The following is an 11649-nucleotide window of genomic DNA, read 5'->3' on the forward strand; positions in this document are numbered from 1 at the left end:
ATAGCTACCTATCCAGGCTGGAAAGGGGTCATTGTCTAGTAGGTGTTGTCCAAAGGGGATTTCCAGCAGGGCCTTTGGGTGGATAGGTGGTGTGGAATGGTGCTGGTCTAGATGGAGAGGGGGTCCCAAGGAGTCAGCCTTCACTACTCCTTTTTATGGGGCAGGCTACTTTTGATCTCCTATGGGGAGGCCCTGTCCAGGCAAGGTCATTCCTGTTCCAGAGGGCTTCAAGTGTTCTTAGTGAGCATGCGGAGCCCTGGCACAATGGTGGATTGCCTTATCTTTTGTTTCTTGAATGCTGATAGGTGGTTCCAAGGGCTGGGTTGTTGGTCCAGGTATTGGTGTTCATGGTTCAGTCATTCAGAGGGAGCTATTTTTTAGACCTACTGCCATTGTGTCTCAAGCACCTTCATTCATCCCCATTCATTCAGGAACCAAGTTATATAGGAGGGGTAGGTATGAGTCATAGGCCAGGGGACACAAGATGGAGGCTTGACATTAGAAGATGGAAACTTGACATGACTTATGCTAACTTACATATGTAGGCCTAAAATAGTTATCACACAATATAAAAGCAGTAAAAAAAATCAATACAAACATAATAATTATCACTTATAAAAGAGTGGATATCTATATCAAAATAGCAAAGAGGGGAGAGAAAAATAAAATTTACTACCTAAAATAAAATGTTAAAGCTTGTCCTACATCTTAGCTTACTTATACTTATCTATAGGGAATCGAGAGGGAGAGAAAAAGTCAGAAACGGTTGGGGAAGGGGAGGGAATGCATTTTAAAAGAAAAAAAAAAAGAAAAACTAGGGGTTTTGCTACACAGAATCCAGGTGGTCTGGCGGGTCTCTGTAGTCAATCAGGTATATCTGTCTATTAGCAGGGCCCACCCAAGGGGCTCTTATTGGCTGCTCAGTCCGGCCATGTTGTCAGGCTTCCCTTAAAAGGATTAGATGGCAGGCTACCCACTGCTGACCAGGTAACAATCAACATGGGTACACCAGTGCCAGCCTTAGCATGCCCAAAGCTTTCAAAACAATGGAGGGACCTCAGGTAGTGGGCAAGGTGACACTTACTGGAGGGGAGGCAGAGGTAGGCAACAGTGGGGAGCTTCAGCCAGGAGTTTGCTACCTGTACATACAGACTCCATAATCTCTATCCCAGAGATCAGGGTAGAAGCCTCTGAAAGGAAAGCTCTGAGATGAGGTGGGTACATGGGAGCCTAGCAGAGACCCCCTGCCTTGCTTTCCCTTATTGGCACTATCAGGCTTCTCTCTGATCAAGCATGCCCAGCATGCCAAACACCCGAGTTACCACATTTGCCCCTGATCCCTAAAAAATGCAAGTTCCCCAGTTCTCTGCAGCTGGACTGGCTGCCAAAAGTGCAACTTACCCCTTATAAGCACACCTGTAGGCCTCAGGCTGCAGGCATGCCTTGACACAACCTCAGTCTGTTCTGGCAAGCCTCGCATTCACAACTCTTCAGAGTTCTCCTCACTTCTGACCTTGGTTTGACTTTCTTAACCCTGATCTCGGATTTTCCCTAGAACTTGACACTGGCTCTCTAGCCCCTAGCTCCTGACCTCAGCTTACATCTCAGACCATGTCTCTTGGATCTCCCCTCCTGGCTCCCCGGGAGCTAGGTTGTACTCTCTCTGCTCCACTGACCTGATAATCTGATCACTTGTGCCCCTATCCTGCTGACCTCCTAGTTGTTTCTTAGGGCCTAGCTGCAGGTCCAGCTGCCTACATCCAAGCCTAACCCTCACAGACACAGGGCCTGGCAGATGGTGCACCTAGGAGAAAATTAAGAACATCCCTTAGGGCAGTATAGCTTTGGGGTTGCATACCCATCTCTCCCTAACCTCCTACCTTACACCTCTAGGTAGGGATCCATGACCCTCTGTTTCTTGGATCCAAACAGCTCTGAGCCTGATATAGTTTTTTTAGCTACACAGGGCCCTACTCTGCTAGGGACACCCTATAGACCATCTCTAGCCACATAAGAACAGTTGAATGTGGAGATGTGCAGCTGTTCCATGCTGCTGTATTTAGCTGCATACCAGGCACTATATGCATAAGTTCCCTAGATGGGAGAAGACAAGTAGAAATAGAAACTAAAAATTGGATTTAACCATGTTAAGTGACCTCTGCCCATGAATAATATTCTTAAATTGGATAACAGAATGTACCCCTAATTGGTAAAGTAGGAGTCTACCCTAAATATATAGATGTAGAAAAAAATAATATGCTTTTGATGCATATTGTGTCTTAATTGCATTAGCATGCCGGAACATCCTTTAGGCTAGGGTCATATTCTCGGGGGTTATCCAGCATCCTTTTTAACAGCTCGTATCTTGGCTTCTTACCAAGGAATTTTTTTCGGCTTATCTCACCCTCTCCTGACCTTGGCTGGTTCTACAGCTTAAATCACTTCATTTCAACACAAAAGCTCAATTTCCCACCCCCACACACTTTCTGCTCAAGGCTTTCTGTATGCCTTTGTGTAGCTGTCCCCCAAACCCTCTTTCTTAGATACCTTTTCTCTTACCCCTATCCCTTCATTCCACTCAGGGATTTTCCACTTATCAAATCCTGTCCCGAGAGGTAGGAAAAACTTATTTTTCAAGTCCCAGCTATCCAGTTGGCACAATATTGTTGGTTAAAGCCATGGTTGTTAAAGTAGATGGGGCTGGTACACAATAAAGATCTTGCAACAAAGCTGGGTTACAAAGGTGGCAGAGAAGCATTTTATAATACAGCAAACTTCTAGAGAAGTGAGATAAATAACATGGATGACAGCTGCAGACATATGAGAGGTCAGACCGTGCTAGATCAGATCAGTGCAGAGTAAACAGTATGATATTTGCTTCCTTGTTCCTCCTCTTCCACAAGGGCCTAAGGAATAGATTAAAAAATAAGAATATCAGGCTTCCAGGGATTACTGTTTTCTTGAATATTGGCATAGATCATATTCAGCTATACTGTAAATTCCTGGTCGGTGAAGTTTTTCCCTTGCTATTACCTAAATAAATTGGAGCATATTTGTTAATAAACTGTTCTCTAAGGAGCAGGATTTGGTGAATAAGCTAATCTACTTGTTTACAGCCACATGCATAACTCCTGTAGAAAGAGAGGATGTGACTCTGTCCATAGCATAATTCTGAAGACTTGCTTGTAAAGACTTCTGCTGATGCGTGTGATACATAGGGTACAGATCAGGATTGAAAAGTTGCATGCTTGAATTCTGAAGGAAAGCAAATGCACTGAACTTCCCTGTCACTTCAAAGTTTTGCTGTCAAATGATGTGTTCCAAATTTGATCAACTTGGAACACCTACCTTATAGAGACCACCACATGCATCACTGCTACAAGAGCAGCAAAATTCTTTCAAAGGTGATTTGAAGGTATTTCTGAGCTTTTCGTTTCTGAGCTGACTGGGGAGTGGAGCCTCCAAAAGATATTGTGTCTTTCAATTTTTCCACTGAGGGGGGAGTAGCTTTTCAACCAGATATCAGTGGAAAGGCCAGATTTATTGAAACTAATCATGTAATGGGGAAGATGGTCACTCACTCCCCCACCATGAAAGATCTATCATGTTGATGGATATCTTTGATGTGTCTTACAGGTGTTGTCTTCTTAGCTCTTATGTTATGTTGAAGTAGAGTTAACATGGTGAGATGGGATGATGGTGCTCTTCTCTGGGTTGATGTAAATTATTTGGTGGAGAAGTAGATTTCTCTATTGTCACGACAGTGGGGGAGGGGAGAGGGAATTATCGGGCTCCAACTGGCTTATTGTAAAGTTAAGAAAAGGACTGATGTGAAATTTCTGTTGAAACAGAATAGGTACCATAGTGGTGATCAGCTTCTGAGGTGGCTATTTTTCACCAATAAAAGTCAGATGGAGGTACTGTGTCAGGTATTGGGGAACAAAGCTGCCAAATTTTACTGTGGTGATAATGATGATACTCTAGAACATTTATATTCTGGAAACATTGTATGATGCAAATTTGTAGCACAATTTCAGACCAAGGACTAAGTTTGGCCCTCTGTATTTTGACGGCCTCTCAGAAAACAATTACTGTGATCACAGGAACTTGTCTTACAAAGCTCTCTGCTCCTTTTATTTCCTTGATTCCAATGATATTATTCTAAAATATGTTTTTGGGGAGAAAGATTTCTATCTAGTACCTGAAAGAGACCACTTATAACACTATTAGTTCTTGTGGTGTTCCCTGAGGGCATTTATACACATGCTCTGGGAGGCAGGAGGAAGGGAGGGGGCAGTTTAATTAGAGTGGCTTTAAGAGCCACTCTAATTAAAGTGCCCAGAGAGTCACATGTATGAGCATCCCCACACTGAAAAATGTCGATGGGAGTCCTTTAACTAAAGCTCATTGAATAAGCTTTAGTTAAAGAGCCCCTGCTGCCATTTTTCAGTGCAGGGATGCTAAATCACGTGATGCTGGAGTCTGCTGGAACATGGTAATTACTACTTGATTACGATTAATTGAGTCTTTTCCAGCATGCTGTAATTACAGTGCATCGGACCAGCCTTGATGTAAGTCTATAGGCACCCTGAGGCTCACTGAAGGGGAGAGAGAAGGCCCTCTTCCCTTTCCTTCTTTCCCCATGCAGAGAAAGATCACTGTTTTATGGTGTGATAAGTTAATACTTTATATTTTGTTTTAACTTCTTGGCCCTGCTTCTGAAATCTCAGAATGCCTATGACTTCTGAGATCTCAAACCCAATCTAGATTTGGAAGAGGATTATTCAGTTTTAGTGTTGTTTCTGCAAAATTAGCATGTGTAGATCACCTTTTAGTTTGTTCTTTCCCAAAGAGCATATCAGAAGAGATAATAGTTCTTAAAACAATAACCAATGTTTGAAAACCTAAGTATCCTAAACTGAGTCCTGAAGTGCATCTTTTTATTACAATTTTAATAGAAAGGGCAGGTGATAAAGCAGTCATGCCCAGGGATACATTGGATAAGAAAACTAACATTATGCTAATCAATTGTTGTTTCTTTTTTATATTATTAGGAGTTTCAGGCATCACCATTTGCAAGTTTTGGAGTCAGCAGTCCAACAATATAACATAGTAAATAATGGCATGAGTCAATGCTGGAGAAACACTCAAGAACCTTTCTTAAAATTGTTTCTAGTGATTAGATTTTTCTGAGAATGTAGGTGTCTAAAGACTAAGTCAGTGGTTCTCAACCTTTTAAGACTCAAGGCACCTGTCTTTAGACTCAATGCATCTCCCAGAAAATGTCAGCTGTTAGTTGTCACTCAATTTTTTTACTACAAAAGAAATAATACAGCAATTCTTTTGTTTCCAAGAACAGGGAGGGAGCATCTACACATGATCTTTGTTGTGGAGCTAACTGATTAGTTCTGCAATAAAGCATCACCATTTATGTGTAGACTCATATTAAGGCACAGTAAATTAATTAACTCCACCGTAGGATAGTACTGTCCAGGGACAAGTATTACCCAATGGCAGGGGTAGCCAAAAATGGCCTGGGGGCCAGATCCAGCCCACGAGGCCATTCTATCCAGACTGCAGGGCCCCCTAAAAAATTTAGAAAATTAGTATTTGTCTGTTCTTGGTTCCTGTCAAAAATGACAGGAACCAAGGGCACTGGAACCCAGGGGAAGCTCGATGGGCTCCCACAACAGCAGGGCCCAGCCAGCCCCACCCCCACCCCCACAGCTGGAATCCCCAGCAGGGGCCACTCCCCTCCCCCCCCATGCTCAGCACAACCTTGTAACCCAGCCCCACTGCCAGCCTGGGCCCTTCTCCGGCTCCGGGCTTGCCCGTCGGGGCTGCGTGTGGTGACAGCAGCTGCGGCTCCCTGCTTGCCGCACTGGGCAGTATTTGCCACCACTGCCTCTGTGCTGCCCAGCGCACACGCTCTGGGCAGGCAGCAGCAGCAGCAGCTAAGACTTCCCAGCGCAGCAAGCGGTGGGGCCGCAGCTGCTGCTGCCAAAGGGCGAGCCTGGAGCCAACTTAGAGCCCAGGTTGGCAGCAGGGCTGGGTTACAAGCTGGTGCTGAGTGCGGGGAAAAGTGGCCCCTCACTCACCCCATGGCTGGCGCCCCGCACTGCAGCCACTTGCAGCTGCTTGCAGCCCGCATGGGGCTGCCTATTTCTGCTCCAGACAGCCCCACATGGTCTGCGAGCGCCTGCAGCAGTGAGGGCCGGCCACGGGGTGGGAAAGGGGCCAGTAAGAAGGGGGTTGGACCTGTGCGCTGCCTCCTCCTGTACCACAGGGCGGGGGGCACTGGGTGTGTATGGGTGCAGGAGCCAGCAGGAACACGGGGCCCACACTGGTGTACTGGGGCCAGTGCTGGTGGGGCCCACAGCAGGGTGGCAGGAGCATGGTGTCCCAGCCGGCAGGGGCTCTATGGAGCTGGGCCAGCTCCCCACTCTCCCTGCTGGTGCAACTCAACCTAGCTCCACCGACCCCTGCCACACACTTTGGGCCCTACTGGTGCTGGCCTTGGGACATTGGTCCCAAGATGGTGACCAGGGGGTGGAGCACCTGTCAAGGGGCGGGGCTACCCATGCAGCCCTCAACAGCCTGCCAAATCTGGGTAAGCGGCCCTCCACCTGAAATAATTTCCCACCCCTGCCCTATGGCGTAGTCATTTAGTGTGCCTCAACACACTTGTAGATGGTGACTGGGGCTGGCTGGGGCATGAGGGTCCTACAGTGTGGGGGCTGCCTGCTGGCTATCTGTAACACCTTTTGCCCCAGCCATCCTCTCCACCACCCAGTGCTGCTACCTGGAGCACAGGGATGACCACTCTGGCTCCCTTTCAGCACAGGGCTGATCCGCCCCAGATCAAACAGCTGTGGTTCCCAGGTGCACATGAAGCTGCTGTGCCTGGGAGCAGCTGACTTCGGGGCAAACTGTTCCAGAGTTTCTTTCCCAATGCCAATTGCACATGTAGATACACCCAGAATGTTTTTTAACACTATGAATTCCCATTTGAAATCTCTGGGTATACTCTTGGGTGGTGGGTGGGCACTTTAATTAGAGCAGCTCTTGGGACCTGCTCTAATTAAAGATCCCATTGCATCTCGTCTATTCACCATCCCACACTTCAAAATGGTGGTGGGGGTGCTTTAATTAAAGCTTGTTAGATGAGCTTCAAAGTGCCCCTACCACCATTTTGAAGCATGGGGACACTGAATACATGAGACACTGAGGCTGATGGAGCATGTTAATTAGCAATCTCCAGCAGACTCAGTTAATTGAGTCTGCTCCAATGCATACTAATTGGCACATGTCAAAGCAGGTGTCAGGCACATATATAGGTGCCCTATAGGTTTATCTTGTGAATCATGCTTGCACACCTAGCAGTGCAAACATTGCGTGGCATGCTGTGGCACCACTGAAAGGATTGCAGTGCACCCCAGAGTTGAGAATCACTGGACTGGATCTGCAAAGGTCTTATACATTGCAATGCTGAACATCACATTTGGATGCCTCGCTCCTGTAGTAGGACTCATAGCTCTGGGTTAAGTGTCGAAGTTCCCAGCAGAGGCCAGTTAGCTACCTTAGAATGGGAGTCACACAAACCAGTATACTGACTAGTTCACTTCCTAATCTAACAGGCACATGCTGAGAACATGTATATGTACCCATTTCTGGGCCTCTGGCAGGCTAGTTGTCAACATATCTGAACCTGACTATTATGTCAGTTAAGATTCACTGTCCATACCCTACCTGGAGTTAGAGACAAGTCATTCCTTTAAAAATGAAACACAGAGCATTTCTTTTTTAAAATTCTCCTTTTTTTAAAGAAGAAAACCTCCTATTTAATAAAAGAACCCAGGTGGTTGTAGAGCTGTTTGTATAGCCACCACACTGGAGGAGATGCCAGCTCACCTCCCTCATTCCCTCTCAGAGTGTCCTGCCTATAAGGTTATTTGGGAGGGATGACACTCTCTACCCTGTCTCTTGAAGTTGTGTCACTTTGGAAAAAGAAGAATTTAAGATCCTTTGGGCCAGCACGAAGAAGCAAGTGGGGCCATGATTATGACTAAGGTTCTCACCTGCAAGAGGGGGTGACCTGGAGAGTCCAAACTTTACCCCAAGGACTGCTAATGCCTTTTACATTAAACAGTCATTAGATGGAAAAGCCCCATCAAAACTGAACTACTTCTGGTCCATTTCTTCTTCTGGATTAAGGAGCAGTTCAGAGTTTTCTTAAGGGAAGGCTGCTTATGTTGAATTTAGTATGAATTATATGCATTTGGCTGCAAATTGCTGTCTTTCTGAGGCTTGGCCTTCTTGGGAAAACAGAATAACCTATGAGCACTTCCTGTCTTCTGACAAAGATGAGAAGCCTACTCTTTTGCTAGTTGTTAGCCTGTGTATACCTTTTCCTAGCATCTGAGGAAAGGGCTAGCGGAAGTGAGAGAGATTTCCTAAGTTCCACTTCCATGGGGATCCATGCCTTGAAAATAAAAAGAAAATTTTCTTCGAAGTGCTCACTAGCACTTGGAAGAGGAGTGGGAGGCAAGTTGCAACTATATAAGAGGTCATCTGAGTGGGAGTGCAATCAGTAGGTCTGAGATCCCTAGTGTGTGCTTTTCTTGCAGAAGGAAAGGGGTGCATTTTAATGTTCCTGAAAGCTTGAAGAGGAACAGGGAACATGAAGAACAAAAGGGCCATATCAAATCAGGCCTGTCTGGAAAAGCTGTCTCCTTGGTTAACAGCCTCCTGGATCCTTTTGACAGACTCATGCTCTTGATATGCCAAAATGCCTGCTGTGCTCCCTGTGGAAGTTTCAATAAGTGGGTTTATTTATTACATCCATACCTAGAGATACAACACGATCCTGGGAATGTAAAATTTTCCCAGTTGTGGTGTGAGGAACCAAAATGTAGAAGTCAATACATAGTATCCTAACCCTTTGGTCCTTAATGTATCTTTTGTATCGCTGGATTTTTTTGGGGGGCACAAATAGTGACTGCATCTTGCCTCTGCATAATAGAGATCTCAAAGATCTCAGAGAGGTCTCCTCAGAAGTGGTAAGTTTTCCTGGTGCTAAACTTTGCATCTCCTGGTAGTGCAGAAGCAGCACATTATTTCCAAACTGGGGAAGTTTGAAGAGAAATTGATATTTTTACAAATGTAGTCCATATAAAATTAATCCATTTTTAAATAATCCTGTCATCTATGTCTTCCCTGCCACATCAGAAAAGAGTTTTCTGGCAGGAAAGTCTTGGCAGGCAGGCTCCTCGGAGAAACACAACATTGCTTCTCTGGGGCAGACAGCAAAACAGATAGCTGCTAGGACTCTCATCTGTCTCTCAGGATTTGTATGCATCTCAGCTATACAAGCTCAACAGCACTGTGACTGTGTTCGACCGAGCCATTCCCCTCCATGGCACTGTCAGAATGGTGAAATTATCTTTCTACCTATGGTAACTTAGTAGCAGCCAGCTTCACTTATACTCTTCAGTGCATGTCACAGAGCATGAAAGGAAATGTTAAACTGAATGACTCACAATTAACCTTCCTGGAAAATTCTGGATACAATGACATCGTTTTGTACAATGCCATGGAAATTGTGCAATGCAGACCTAGTTTTTCCCCCCTAGTTCCTTCAGCTTGAGCACGTCCCCACTAGCTGTACCAAGTAGAAAAGACTTAGATGTCTTGTTTTTCTGTCTGACTGATGTGGATCTGTTGAGGGCAATGTGCCCTGTAACCTTGGCTCCCTCATACAGCAGCAGCTGGGCCACAGTTGTACAGCAGTAAACTGCTAGAAATCACTCCCTCACTCTTCTGCAAAGCTGGGATACATTTGCTTTTGAAGCACACATTTCCAGGATTCTGGTTTTTTAAACCGAGTTAAGATATATTTTCATATAATGTTTACTGTTTAGAACAGCCAAACCAACAAAAACTTTCTAGCATCTAAAAACTAACAGGTTGTGATGCCTAGACTGTTGAATTTTCTGATGTGTTTTTGGTCCTAAACTTGGTTCTTAATAAAAGAAAAAGCTATATATTTATACAAAATATACCAGCATCAGTTCCCTCTTTTAGGTTTTCCAGTGCCCTTGGTCTTCTCTGGGTCTAGTTTTTAGGCTGCAAACCCTTTAGGGCAAGGCATGAATTTGTGTTTGTCTATAGTATAGGTGCCACACATACACAGAGACAGTGCTTTAAAAATTATTAATAAATAATACATTTATACAGTCCATTTGTTCTCTTAGTGCTGCAGTATTCAGAAACAGTGAGAAACCACCTTCTCAAAGACTTGGCTGCATGCAGAAGACAGGAGAGCTCTGGTTTAACATTACACCAGTCAAATAAATCATTGAAAGCGTTGTGCTCTAACATGTGCTTAAGGCCTTCAATTACTATAACTATGAAATATATTAAGACAATATTAATATATAATAATTCTTGTACACACATACATGAAGAAAGGTAATGCAGCCAACAGGCTATCAATAAAAATGGGTCTGTGTTTCAGTACATACTGCAGAACAGAAGTGTCTACAGTGCACTGTAGAAATACCTGTCCTAGCTTTACGCTAGCTAGTTCAGGTACTGGTAGCAGTAGAGCTGCAAAAGCATAGAGCTTAGTGCAGTTAATGCACCCTTCTTTTTGGGTGGGTCTTGCAGCCTGCAACGAACTCCTTGCTACTGCAGCTACCAGTATTTGTGCTAGGTGGTTTATAGCTAATTCAGGGCTCATTTGTCTCTACACTACACTGCAGTCACTGTGACTGCAGCATAAATGTACTCTGTTTTCCACTTTGGGTTTAGGATTAGATACAAATATCAGTTAGGGACTGGACTGTGGCTGGTGCCTGAAAATGGCATTGGATGGCACAGACACCTCCTACATTGATGTTTTCATAAAATCTATTCCCTTTGAGGAGCTTCCATTCTCTTAGGCTGGACTATTGTGAGAATATGAATTTTTGGCAGCATTTGTACCCAAAGTGGAAAATAAGGCCTTTCCTGGTTGGTGTTTGATTCCAAAAACATAGGGGCATATCCAAATCCAGGACTTCTAATCCAAATCCACTCCTTCAAAATGTGAAGGAGTTTACATTCAGGACTAGGCTTTGGCTCATCTTTATGTCTGACCACAGTGATTTTATTAAGTCACCCAGACAACTATGACAGTCAGCTCCCTCAGTCTTTCTCTTTTGATGCAGGATAGATCCACAAAGGAGACTTTGGCATTGCAATGCTGAGTATTACAGCACCTAGTTTTTAGGCATCCACCTATGTAACACAATGCACAACAGTCAAGTTAGGTGGCTAGGCTCTCTATACATCATATTGGTACATTTAGGGAGCCATATGAGGTAGCCATTAGGGATGCCAAGACCAGGGCTGTATTTTTAAATTCTACCTTGAGATGGAGGGAGAATACAAAGAGTATAGAGGTAGATTTTTTTTTCCTGTGGCAATAGAGGACAGGAATAGGAACAGTGGTCTCAAACTACGGCAGAGGAAATTTAAGTTGGAAGCTAGGAAAAACATTCTGGCTATGAAGGTGATTGAACATTGAAATGGGCCATCTAGAGAAGCTGATAAATCTCCATTACTGGAATTTTCAAGAGCAGGTTTGATAGTAAATAAATACAGACA

General features: G+C 44.5%; 1 long non-coding RNA gene across 1 annotated transcript in view; it reads right to left on the reverse strand.

Moving 5' to 3' along the window:
* Positions 1–11281, reverse strand: part of LOC109299967 — a 12310-nt gene extending 1029 nt beyond the window's left edge. The window contains exons 1-2 of the long non-coding RNA XR_002098077.1: positions 11262–11281; positions 6821–6828 (exon numbers count right to left, since the gene is read on the reverse strand). This is a non-coding gene — a long non-coding RNA (uncharacterized LOC109299967). The remainder of the gene's footprint in view (positions 1–6820; positions 6829–11261) is intronic.
* Positions 11282–11649: the final 368 nt, after the last annotated feature.

This window comes from Gavialis gangeticus, unplaced genomic scaffold, assembly GCF_001723915.1.
Source record: "Gavialis gangeticus isolate Ggan-Ray unplaced genomic scaffold, GavGan_comp1, whole genome shotgun sequence".
In the NCBI taxonomy this organism is placed as follows: Eukaryota; Metazoa; Chordata; order Crocodylia; family Gavialidae; genus Gavialis; species Gavialis gangeticus.